The sequence below is a fragment of the Hypanus sabinus genome, chromosome 5 (genome assembly GCF_030144855.1).
Source record: "Hypanus sabinus isolate sHypSab1 chromosome 5, sHypSab1.hap1, whole genome shotgun sequence".
Classification (NCBI taxonomy): domain Eukaryota; kingdom Metazoa; phylum Chordata; class Chondrichthyes; order Myliobatiformes; family Dasyatidae; genus Hypanus; species Hypanus sabinus.
Window position 1 is genome coordinate 180,408,887 of NC_082710.1, and position 12,417 is coordinate 180,421,303.

General features: G+C 50.6%; 1 protein-coding gene across 6 annotated transcripts in view; it reads left to right on the forward strand.

The window, feature by feature from the left end:
* Window positions 1–12,417, forward strand: part of LOC132394688 (regulator of G-protein signaling 3-like) — a 175,602-nt gene that overhangs the window by 16,762 nt on the left and 146,423 nt on the right. The window contains exon 1 of one of the 6 annotated variants that reach the window (XM_059971063.1): window positions 6,614–6,747. The exons of 4 other annotated variants lie outside the window; for them this stretch is intronic. The gene's annotated coding sequence lies outside the window, so the exon portion shown is untranslated. Of the gene's footprint in view, window positions 1–6,613; window positions 6,748–12,417 lie in introns of those variants that run through there. One more of the 6 variants, XM_059971061.1, reaches the window with a different exon arrangement.

The following is a 12,417-nucleotide window of genomic DNA, read 5'->3' on the forward strand; positions in this document are numbered from 1 at the left end:
TTTGGTGGGCTCCTGCTGCTGGAAGATGATGTTTTGGCACAGGGAGACCTCCTGCCTCTGTGTGCGCAATGGGCACATTTCAGAAACACAAGAAATTCAGCAGATGCTGGAAATCTGAAGCACCGCAAACACATAGAACACTCATGGAACTTGGTCAGTCAGGCAGGATAAGCAGTGAGGAATAAACAGTCTGTGTTTCGGATGAGTCCTGATGAAGGGCCTCAGTATGAAATGGCAACTGTTTATTCCCCTCCATAAGACAATGAGACCATAAGCAGAATAAGGCCATCCAGCCCATCTATTCTGTTCTGCCATCCCATCATGACTGATCCGGGATCTCACTTAACCTCATATACCAGCCATCTCACCATATCTTTTGGTGGCTAATCAGAGCAATATCAATTTTTACTTTTAAGTTTACCCATGGTCTTAGCCTCCACAGCTTTCTGTGGCTGAGGATTGCACAGATTCACTACTCTCTAGCTAAAATTCCTCCTTACTTCTGTTCTAGAGGGTTGCCCCTCAACTCTGAGGCTGTGCTAGGCAACCCACCATAGGAAACTTTCTCTCTACATCCACCTTATCTAGTCCTTTCAACATTCAGTAGGTTTCAATGAGATCCTCCTGCATTCTTCTAAATTCCAGTGAGTACAGGCCCAAAACTGCCAAATGCTCCGCGCATGTTAACCCCTTCATTCCTGGAATCATCCTCGGGAACTTCCTCTGGACCTTTTTCAATGACAACACGTCCTTTCTGAGATATGGGGTCCAAAACTGTGACAATACTCCAACTGTGGTCCAACTAGTGTCTTATAAAGCCTTAGCATTATCTCTTTGTTTTTATATTCTATCCCCTTTGAAAAAAAATGCCAACATTGCATTTGCCACAGACTAAACCTGTAAAATAAACTTCTGAGACTCTTACACAAGGACTTCTAAGTCTCTTTGCACTTCTGATGTTTGTGTTTTTCCCCATTTAGATTATAGTCCGCACTATTGTTCCTTTTACCAAAATACATTATCATGCATTTCCCAACACTGTATTCCATCTTTCACTTTTTTGCCCATTCTTCCAATTTGTCTAAGTCCCCCTTGCCCTGTAATCAGATTGCTTTCTTAGCACTACCAACCCCTCCACTTATCTTTATATCATCTGAAAACTTTGCTACAAAGCCATTAGTTCCATGAACTAATCATTAACAAACAACATGAGAAGTAGCGGTCCCAATACTGACTCTTGATGAACACCACTGATCACTGGCAGCCAACCAGAGAAGGCCTCTTTATCCCCACTCATTACCTCCTGCCTGTCAGCCATTCCTCTATCCATGCCAGTATATTTCCTGTAATTTTATCTTGTTAAGTAGCCTTGTGTTATACACCTTGTCAAATGCTTTTGAAAATCTAAGTAAATCACAACCTCTGCCTCTCCTTTGTTAGCCCTGCTTGTTACTTCCTTGAAGAACTCTAACTTTGTCAGTCAAAATTTCCCTTTATAGAAGCCATGCTGACTTTAACTGGAACCTGACACGTGGAGTTCCTCCGGCATGGTGGTGGTAGGGGTGGAGAGGATTGTTGCACAGGAGGGGGGCGGCTGTGGGTGGGGGGGGGGTGCTTTGGAGTTCTAATGTTTGACTGTCATTCATTCTTTGGGGCACTCCTGTTTTCATGGATGTTTGTGTAGAAAAAGAATTTCAGGATATATATTGTATACATTTTCTCTGACATTAAGATGCACCTATTGAAATATTTCAGGGCAGTGGTCCAGATAATAAGACTATAAAACTGAGGACCAGATTAAGCTAATTGATCCATTGAGTCTATTGTCATTCAATCATGGCTGAATTATTATCCCACTCTGCCCCATTCTCCTGCCTTCTCCATCACCTTTGATTCCCTTACTACTCAAGCAGCTATCAACCTCAACTTTAAGTATACTGAGTGACAGTCTCCACAGCTGTCAGATTCACCACCCCTGGTTAAAGAAATCCCATAGAATATGACAGCTTCACCCACTGTGTCAGCTGCTATTTTGCCAGTTTGGCAGGTAGTGCAGAGAAAGGAGGAAAATGCTGGAAAGCAGAGAGCAAACGGTATTGGGCAACTACTAGGCACTGATAGAGGGTAGATATTTGTCCACTTACCAGACACTGTTTAATTGTCATGTGGACCCTAGGCTGGAACTGTTAGCAGATGATGGTGATGATGGTGGTGGAGAAGGAGATGGTGCTGATGGTGTTGCTGCTGCTGATGATGATGGTGGTGATGATAATGGTGATGATCATCATCTTGATGATAGTGATGAACGTGATGATGATAAAGATGATGATGGTAATGATGATGTTGATGGTGATGAATGTGATAATTGTGATCATGATAGTGATGATGATGATGATGATTGAAGATGATGTTGATACTGGTGATGGTGATGATGATAATGCTGGTGATGATGATGTTGATGTGAACTGAGCCACACTGAGCACTGGTAATGAGCATCTATTGCACTGACTCATACTGAGCTGAGAATGGCCTTACTCCCAGGATCTACAACCAAAATAGTCAGGCCAGAGTGTTCTGCAGAGGAAGCAATGTCTGAGCTCAATGCTGATGTTAGTCTAGTTGTGGACATCTGGCAAGCTTGTGTGCTTATGTTTCTGTGTATATTTCATCATATGCGTGTGTGTGTGTGTGTGTGTGTGTGTGTGTGTGTGTGTGTGTGTGTGTGTGTGTGTGTGTGTGTGTGTGTGTGTTATTAATGCACATGTATTGGATTATCTCTCCATGTAAATGCAAGCATCAGTGTGTGGCTCTGAGTGCAACGGGCAAGTATGTAATTCTGTGTGAGTGATATCTGTGTCTGTAATGGTGTGAGTAAACATCCTGCACGTCTGTCCACATGAATAACTATACAGTTTGTGTGTGTCTTGTGTATATATCTATTGATGTACACATATTGGACCAGTTCTGTGTGAATATGGGTTTGTATTTGTTTTCATCAGTCTGTGTATGTGTCCAAGTGTAAGTGGACAGGTAGACTGGATAAATTCCTCCGTCAATAACTATTAGGAATTAATACACATTTTATAGTACTGTAATGGTATTGGTAGTGTTTTAATTTGTTCTGTATTTCATTTAAATACATTATTTGTACTTAGTTTGTCTTTTTTATACCCTTTTACAAATATGTGTGTGTCTGCGTTGTTTTGAGCAAACTTCTGTGTGTTTTTGCCAATGTGTGTGCATCTACTGCATTGTGTGTATGCGTGTGTGTACATAAGACCAGAATATCATAAGTCGTGGAGCAGAATTAGGCCATTCAGCCCATTGAGTCTTCTTTGCCTTTGCATCATGTTTGATTTATTATCCTCTCAAACCCACACTCCTGTCTTTGCCCCATAACCTTTGACATTCTTATTAATCAAGAACATATCAACCTCAACTTTAAATACAGTGGATTCTGATTAATCAGGGCATCCACTTATTTGGACAACTTTTAAAGAACAAAAACTGGTTGAGTGTATGTGTGTGTATATGTATGTCTGTGTGTGTATGTAGGTGCATGTTTGTGTCTGTGTGTGGGCATTTGTGTGGGTGTATGTGGGTGTGTGTGTATGTGCATTTCTGTGTGTGTGTGAATGGGTGCAGGTGGTTGTGTTCATGCATGATTGTGTGTATGTGTGTGTATGTCTGTATGTCTGTTTGTGTGTGTGTGTGTATCTACAAGTTTGCAGGTGGTTGTATTCAAGCATGATTGTGTGTGTGGGTGTATGTTTGTATATATGTATGCATATGCCTGTGTATGTGTGTGTGTGTGTGTGTGTGTGTGTGTGTGTGTGTGTGTGTGTGTGCGCGCGCGCGTGCGTGCATGTGTGTGGTTGTAGGTCAGGATGACAAGTAATTGTAATCAGGTACCTCAGAGTTTCTATTTACAGGAAGGCTGGTGCCAGTGATGGATTGGGCAGTTTTATCTAGAGCTCACTCAAACATTCAATTTAGGAGCAGTGAGAGGCTACAAATCTGCTGCAGCATTTGGTAAGATCACAGTGGATCTAATTGTCTCCTCAACTCCAAGTCCCTGTCCATCCTCAATGCCCTTTCACCTCTCATGTCCATCTGCCTTCAATGTATTCATGGAATACCGTTTCCACCACCTTCTGGGAAAGAGAGATTTCTTCTGAGAAGGGGAAACATTTTCACTAGATATCTGATGTTTACTCAGCTCTGCTCTGTGCTGAACTGAGGCCGTGGACTGCCCCAGCTGCATGGGTACCTGCCTTTGTGCCCGGACTCACTTCTGTGAAACTTCAGTTCTGAATGCTGTTTGCTTGGTAATATTGTTTTTATTCCTCTACACATCGGGTATTTGATGGTCTTTTTTGGTGAGTTTTTTAGGGGTTTCTTCATTTTGTAGCTCCCTGCAGGGAGATGAATCTCAAGGTTGTATCAAGAATACATACTTTGATAGTAATAACTAAATAAAGAATACTGAGAATATGAGTTACAGCGGCTGGAGGAGAGGAGAGGCTCAGTGAGGGAGTACCAATACTCGTGGTCCAGGTACCTGAAGATGCGGCTGCCTAATCATTTAGTGCCTGGACCAGAGGAATGAATGAAAGATTGGGGTTGGAGGTGTAACAGGATCTCAGAAGTGTGTAGGGACTGTGAGGGGTGCAGACAGAGGGTTTTGGTGGTTTGGGGGAGGGAAGTCCAGGAAAGGTTTATAAACAGAGGTGACCACTTTGGCACAGGGATGCTGGCCAGCCTGTAGACAGAGAGTGCAGGGAGATGGCACATTTCATACTTAAATACAGAGTTTTGCAAGAGATTCTGCAGATGCCGGAAATCTTGAGCAATCCACACAAAAGCACTTGATGGCTCTGGCGCCATACTGACAGGAGTTTAGAAGAACAGGGGAGGAGTTAAATTGAAATCTATCAAATATTGAAAGGCTAAGTCAGACTAGACATAAAGAGGATGTCTACTATCGTGAGTGATTCCAAGACCACCTCTTAATAGGGTCATCCAATTAGAATAGAAACGATGAGGAATTTCTTTAGCCAGAGGGTGGTGAATCTGTGGAATTCATTCCCACAGATGGCTGTGCAGGCCATATTGTTGGGCATATTTAAAGCAGAGGTTGATAGGCTCTTGATTAGTCAGGGTATCAAAGTTTACAGGGAGAAGGCAGAAGAAAGGGATCGTATAGGCACCATGGTAAAGTGGTAGTTAGCACAACACTATTGCAGCTCTGGGTATACTAGAGTTCAAAGTTCGATTCCAGTATCCTCTGTGAGGAATCTTTGTCAGGAACCTCTAGGTTTCCTCTGGGTGCTCCGGTTTCCTCCCCCAGTCCGAAGACCTACCAGGTCGGTTAGTTGGTCATTCCAAATAGTTTAGGAAAAAATTGGGGTTGTGAGTTGCTTGGGGGGGGGGGACGTGGCTGGAAGGGCTGGTGGGGTCTACTCCATGCTGTATCACTAAAAAAACATCAGCCATGATGCCATAGTGGAGAAGATTTGAAGGACTGAATGACTTAATTCTGTACCTATGTCTTATGTGTTAAGGTCTTGAATACTAGAAAAACTCAGCAGACCAGGCAACATCTACAGAGGTCTGCAGAGGGAAATAGAGAGTCGACGTTTCCGGCTTTCGAGTCAAGGGCTGATGAAGGGTCTTACCCCAAAACATCGAGTTTTTATTCCTTTCCGTAGATGCTGCCTGGCCTGCTGAGTTCCTCCAGCATCTTGTGTGTATCCCCCAGCATAGTTCCATATCGGAGCACTGCGTGGAAAGCATGCGCTGGATTTCTGCAAAGGAAGATCCCACAACAGTCAGCTAATTTTCTTGTTCCTTTTTCTTTCTTTACATGTTCTGCACATGTGCCCGAGACCAGCAATTATAGCCCCAGAAAAGGCGGGGGGGGGGGGGGGTGAGTGTTTTGAACCGACACCTTATGCCCTGCGATCCCTCGGTTGGAGCCCCCCCCCCCTCCTTTGGGGATTTGCGCCCGGTGACCGTGAAAGTCGCCTGCTGCATCTCCGAGTCTGGTTGGGCATGGCGAGGCCGAGTCCTCCCTAGGGTAGGAGAGGGGCGGCGGGTTTCGGGAATTCCTGATGGGGAAACAGACCGGAGCGAACGAGCGAGCGCCGCAGTGCGTTTCCGCAGGCACGGGAGGTGGGGTAGAACAGCTGCCCCTTCCCTCCCGTCCGCGTCCCGGTCTCTCCTTCCCACCGAGCTCCCACTGGTGAGGTGGGGGCACTGACGGTGACCGCGGTGATCCACGGTAAGCTCTCCATCAGTGTGACCATCCCTCTGCATCAGTCCCGTTCAGATCGGTAACCGTCCTCCGGTCCCCGACCAAAGGTAAACTCCCCCCTCTTTCAACCGATAGGATAAATGTAATTATACATATAATACATAAAGTTATAATGAGAACGATTCCCCCTTTCCCGGGAAAGAGAGCGGAATCACCACTCATTTGTTGTAGGGATCTGAAATCTCAAGCACGGTGCCTGTTACAACGAAAGAGCCTGACCGTTGCCAGGCAACCGACAGTAGGCGGTTGCTAAGCAACAGCGTGATTTCCCCCCCCCCCCCTCCCCCTTGCTTTCTCTGTCGAGCAGGGCGGTAAAACCTGGAATTGCCCCTCGGATCCGGGGAGCGGGGGAACAGGTTTCGGGCTCGCAGCGAGGGTCTCGGCTCTGTGTTCCTGCGAACCCCCGGGCGAGGAGGTATGCGGCGGAGAGGGTGAGGGTGGCGTTGTGAGTCGTCTCCTGGGGAGTACTGGTGATTCCCTGTCCCGTTGCGAGAGAAAAGCCGCAGGAAGGGAAGGCTTCGCTGTGAAAGGAGGCCCAAGGCCGCCGAGCACCCAGATAAAGTTATCTCCTTTCCCGGGCTCAGCCTTCACTGTCTAGACATTTTTATAAGTTTCTTTTAATCATGTTCACGGACTTAACGACCCGACACTCCATGCCTATCACGATTCCTACCTACAGTAGTTCCATTTGTTCACGTGTGGCCCATTTTCCTCTAAACCTTTCCGTCCATGAACCATCCCAACTGTCTTTTAACATACAAAATACTGGAGTAACTCAGCGGGTCAGGCAGCATCTAGGGAGAGATGAAGTTTCTGGGCGAGATATTTCATCAGGAGGGGTCAGGCGTTCATGAGGAGTTCCTCCAGCATTTTGTATGTGTTACTCTGGATTTCCAGCACCTGCAGATGCTTTTAAATGTAATCCACGACTTTTGCAGGCAGTCTGTTCCATGTATACACCACCCTCTTCACAAAGAAGTGGACTCTCCAGTCCCTTTTAAATCTTTCACCTCCCACCTTAAACCTATCAGAATCAATATCTATCAACACTGACACTCAATGTGAAATTTGTTGTTTTCTGACAGCAGTACGCTGACATAAAATTGTAATAAATTACAATATTGTAAGTAAAAAGGAATAATAAATGTTATAATGCTGAGGCTTTATAGCGCATCGGTCAGACTATATGTGGAGTATTGTGAGCAGTTTCGGTCCCCATATCTGAGGAAGGATATGCTGGCATTAGAAAGGGTCCAGAGGAGGTTTATGAGAATGATCTTGGGAACGTAAGAGGAGCGTTTGATGGCTCTGGGTCTGTACCGGCATGAGTTTAGCAACAGGATCTCATTGAAAGCTATTAAATATTGAAAGTCCTGGACAGAGTGGATGTGGAAAGGATTTTTCCAATAGTGGGAGAGGCATAGCTCAGGATGAGCTTTAGTACAGAGGAGAGGGGTATCTTCTTCAGCAGGAGGGTGGTGAATTACTACAGGCAGATGTGGAGGTCCAATCATTGGATATTGATAGCAGAGGTTAATAGGTTCTTGATGAGTAAGGGAGTAGGCAGGAGAACGGGTTTGAGAGGGAAAATAAATCAGCCAGGATTGGTGGATCAGACTTGATGGGCCAAGTAGCCTAATTCTGCACCTATGTCCTATGGTCTAATAACAAAGCAGTTTTCATGGCCCATTACCGTTTAGAAATGTGATGGTGGAGAGGAAGTAGCTGTTCCTGAATTGGTGACTGTGGCTGCCATACCTCCTTTCCAATGATAGTGATGAGAAGAGGGCATGCCTGCTAGTTCATGATTCCACAATTCTAAGACTGTGACCCTCATCAGTTTGTTCACCTCTATGAAATTCCTTCTCAGTCTCCTGTGTCAATGAGTGATATCCACGTCTGCCTAACATCTCCCTGTAACTTAGGCCCTTGAGTCCTGTAAATATCCTCATAAATCCACCTTCCACCCATTTGACCTTAATGGTACCCTTTCCATGAAAGGGTTAACAAAACTGTATCCAATACTCCAGCTGCAGGCTCACCAACTCTTGTACAAGCGGTGATAGGCTCTGGCAGATGGGGGTTGAGGAGTGGGCTGGGAAGCCCTTTCCTCCCCCGGACCACACAGCTCTGAAGGGGAAGCAGGGTGGACAGCGGTGTCGCAATGCGCCAATTCACCTGTGTCGTTAACATTTTCGGGCGTTTATGCATGACAGCAACCTTTTCCCTCAATGTCAACAAAGCAAAGGAGCTGGCTATTGGCTTCAGGAGGCACGTGCTCTTGTCATCAGCAATGGTGTTGAGGTTGAAGGGTTGGGAACTTCCAGTTCTTTGGAGGGAACATCAGCAATAACCTGCCCAGTTCTAACCACATTGATGCCAAAAATGTTCATCAGTCCCTCTATTTCCTCAGGAAGCTAAAGAGATTTGTCATGGTCCCATCAAGTCTTAACAATTTTTATTGATACAGAGCGCAGTACATCACATAGCCAGCCGGCCCTCTATAGAGTCTGTCTATACTTCTTGCTGTCTCAGTAAAGCAGCCAAAGACTCCACCCATGGCCTGAAAGCATGTATCGCCAGGCACAAGGAAAGCAACTATCCCACTGTCATCAGACTCCAGAGTGCACCTTCTGTACGATAAGCTGGATTCTGGACCTCAACAGGATCTTGCACTTTATCGTTTATCGATACTGCGGTTTTTCAGTAGTTTGTACACTTGATTCTGAATTACCATGGGCTAGCAGGAGAAGTTCATGCGGGCAGTGAGGGTTGTACAGGATGGAGGTGAGATTCATGGAAATGGCAAAGGGTGTAGGGGCTGGAGGGGATTCACGGCAAGGGGTGTAGGGGCTGGAGGGGATTCACGGCAAGGGGTGTAGGGGCTGGAGGGGATTCACGGCAAGGGGTGTAGGGGCTGGAGGGGATTCGCGGCAAGGGGTGTAGGGGCTGGAGGGGATTCGCGGCAAGGGGTGTAGGGGCTGGAGGGGATTCGCGGCATGGGGTGTAGGGGCTGGAGGGGATTCGCGGCAAGGGGTGTAGGGGCTGGAGGGGATTCGCGGCAAGGGGTGTAGGGGCTGGAGGGGATTCGCGGCAAGGGGTGTAGGGGCTGGAGGGGATTCGCGGCAAGGGGTGTAGAGGCTGGAGGGGATTCCCGGCAAGGGATGTAGGGGCTGGAGGGGATTCCCGGCAAGGGATGTAGGGGCTGGAGGGGATTCCCGGCAAGGGGTGTAGGGGCTGGAGGGGATTCGCGGCAAGGGGTGTAGGGGGCTGGAGGGGATTCATCACAAGGGGTGTAAGGGCTGGAGGGGATTCGCGGCAAGGGGTGTAGGGGCTGGAGGGGATTCGCGGCAAGGGGTGTAGGGGCTGGAGGGGATTCGCGGCAAGGGGTGTAGGGGCTGGAGGGGATTCGCGGCAAGGGGTGTAGGGGCTGGAGGGAATTCGTGGCAAGGGGTATAGGGGCTGGAGGGGATTCATGGCAAGGGATGTAGGGTCTGGAGGGGATTCACGGCAAGGGGTGTAGGGGCTGGAGGGGATTCACGGCAAGGGGTGTAGGGGCTGGAGGGGATTCGCGGCAAGCGGTATAGGGGCTGGAGGGGGTTCGCGGCAAGGGGTGTAGGGGATGGAGGGGGTTCACGGCAAGGGGTGTCGGGGCTGGAGGGGATTCACGGCAAGGGGTGTAGGGGCTGGAGGGGATTCGCGGCAAGGGGTGTAGGGGCTTGAGGGGATTCATGGCAAGGGGTATAGGGGCTGGAGGGGATTCACCGCAAGGGGTGTAGGGGCTGGAGGGGATTCACCGCAAGGGGTGTAGGGGCTGGAGGGGATTCGCGGCAAGGGGTGTAGGGGCTGGAGGGGATTCGCGGCATGGGGTGTAGGGGCTGGAGGGGATTCGCGGCAAGGGGTGTAGGGGCTGGAGGGGATTCGCGGCAAGGGGTGTAGGGGCTGGAGGGGATTCGCGGCAAGGGGTGTAGGGGCTGGAGGGGATTCACCACAAGGGGTGTAGGGGCTGGAGCGGATTCACCGCAAGGGGTGTAGGGGCTGGTGAGGATTCACGGAAAGGGGTGTAGGGGCTGGAGGGGATTCACGGCAAGGGGTGTCTGGGCTGGAGGGAATTCATGGCAAGGGGTGTAGGGGCTGGAGGGGATTCACCGCAAGGGGAATAGGGGCTGGAGGGGATTCACGGCAAGGGGTGTAGGGGCTGGAGGGGATTCACGGCAGGGGGTGTAGGGCCTGGAGGGGATTCACCGCAAGGGGTATAGGGGCTGGAGGGCATTCACGGCAAGGGGTGTAGGGGCTGGAAGGGTTTCGCGGCAAGGGGTGTAGGGGCTGGAGGGGATTCGCGGCATGGGGTGTAGGGGCTGGAGGGGATTCGCGGCAAGTGGTGTACGGGATGGAGGGGTTCACGGCAAGGGGTGTAGGGGCTGGAGGGGATTCATGACAAGGAGTGTAGGGGCTGGAGGGGATTCAAGGCAAGTGGTGTAGGGGCTGGAGGGGATTCACTGCAAGGGGTTTAGGGGCTGGAGGGGATTCACGGCAAGGGGTATAGGGGCTGGAGGGGATTCACGGCAAGGGGTGTAGGGGCTGGAGGGGATTCACGGCAAGGGGTGTAGTGGCTGGTGGGGATTCATGACAAGGGGTGTAGGGGCTGGAGGGGATTCACGGCAAGGGGTGTAGGGGCTGGTGGGGATTCACGGCAAGGGGTGTAGGGGCTGGAGGGGATTCACGGCAAGGGGTGTAGGGGCTGGAGGGGATTCACGGCAGGGGGTGTAGGGCCTGGAGGGGATTCACCGCAAGGGGTATAGGGGCTGGAGGGGATTCACGGCAAGGGGTGTAGGGGCTGGAGGGGTTTCGCGGCAAGGGGCGTAGGGGCTGGAGGGGATTCGCGGCATGGGGCGTAGGGGCTGGAGGGGATTCGCGGCAAGGGGTGTACGGGATGGAGGGGTTCGCGGCAAGGGGTGTAGGGGCTGGAGGGGATTCACGACAAGGAGTGTAGGGGCTGGAGGGGATTCACGGCAAGGGGTATAGGGGCAGGAGGGGATTCACGGCAAGGGGTGTAGGGGCTGGAGGGGATTCACGGCAAGGGGTGTAGTGGCTGGTGGGGATTCATGGCAAGGGGTGTAGGGGCTGGAGGGGATTCACGGCAAGGGGTGTATGGGCTGGTGGGGATTCACGGCAAGGGGTGTAGGGGCTGGAGGGGATTCACGGCAAGGGGTGTAGGGGCTGGTGGGGATTCATGGCAAGGGGTGTAGGGGCTGGAGGGGATTCACGGAAAGGGGTGTAGGGGCTGGAGGGGATTCACGGCAAGGGGTGTCTGGGCTGGAGGGGATTCACGGCAAGGGGTGTAGGGGCTGGAGGGGATGCACCGCAAGGGGAATAGGGGCTGGAGGGGATTCACGGCAAGGGGTGTAGGGGCTGGAGGGGATTCACGGCAGGGGGTGTAGGGGCTGGAGGGGATTCACCGCAAGGGGAATAGGGGCTGGAGGGGATTCGTGGCAAGGAGTGTAGGGGCTGGTGGGGATTGATGGCAAGGGGTGTAGGGGCTGGTGGGGATTGATGGCAAGGGGTGTAGGGGCTGGAGCGGATTCACCGCAAGGGGTGTAGGGGCTGGTGGGGATTTATGGCAAGGGGTGTAGGGGCTGGAGGGGATTGACCACAAGGAGTGTAGGGGCTGGAGGGGATTCAAGGCAAGTGGTGTAGGGGCTGGAGGGGATTCACGGCAAGGGGTGTAGGGGCTGGAGGGGATTCACGGCAAGGGGTATAGGGGCTTGAGGGGATTCACGGCAAGGGGTGTAGGGGCTGGAGGGGATTCACGGCAAGGGGTGTAGTGGCTGGTGGGGATTCATGGCAAGGGGTGTAGGGGCTGGAGGGGATTCACGGCAAGGGGTGTAGGGGCTGGTGGGGATTCATGGCAAGGGGTGTAGGGGCTGGAGGGGATTCACGGCAAGGGGTGTAGGGGCTGGTGGGGATTCATGGCAAGGGGTGTAGGGGCTGGAGGGGATTCACGGAAAGGGGTGTAGGGGCTGGAGGGGATTCACGGCAAGGGGTGTCTGGGCTGGAGGGGATTCACGGCAAGGGGTGTAGGGGCTGGAGGGGATTCACGG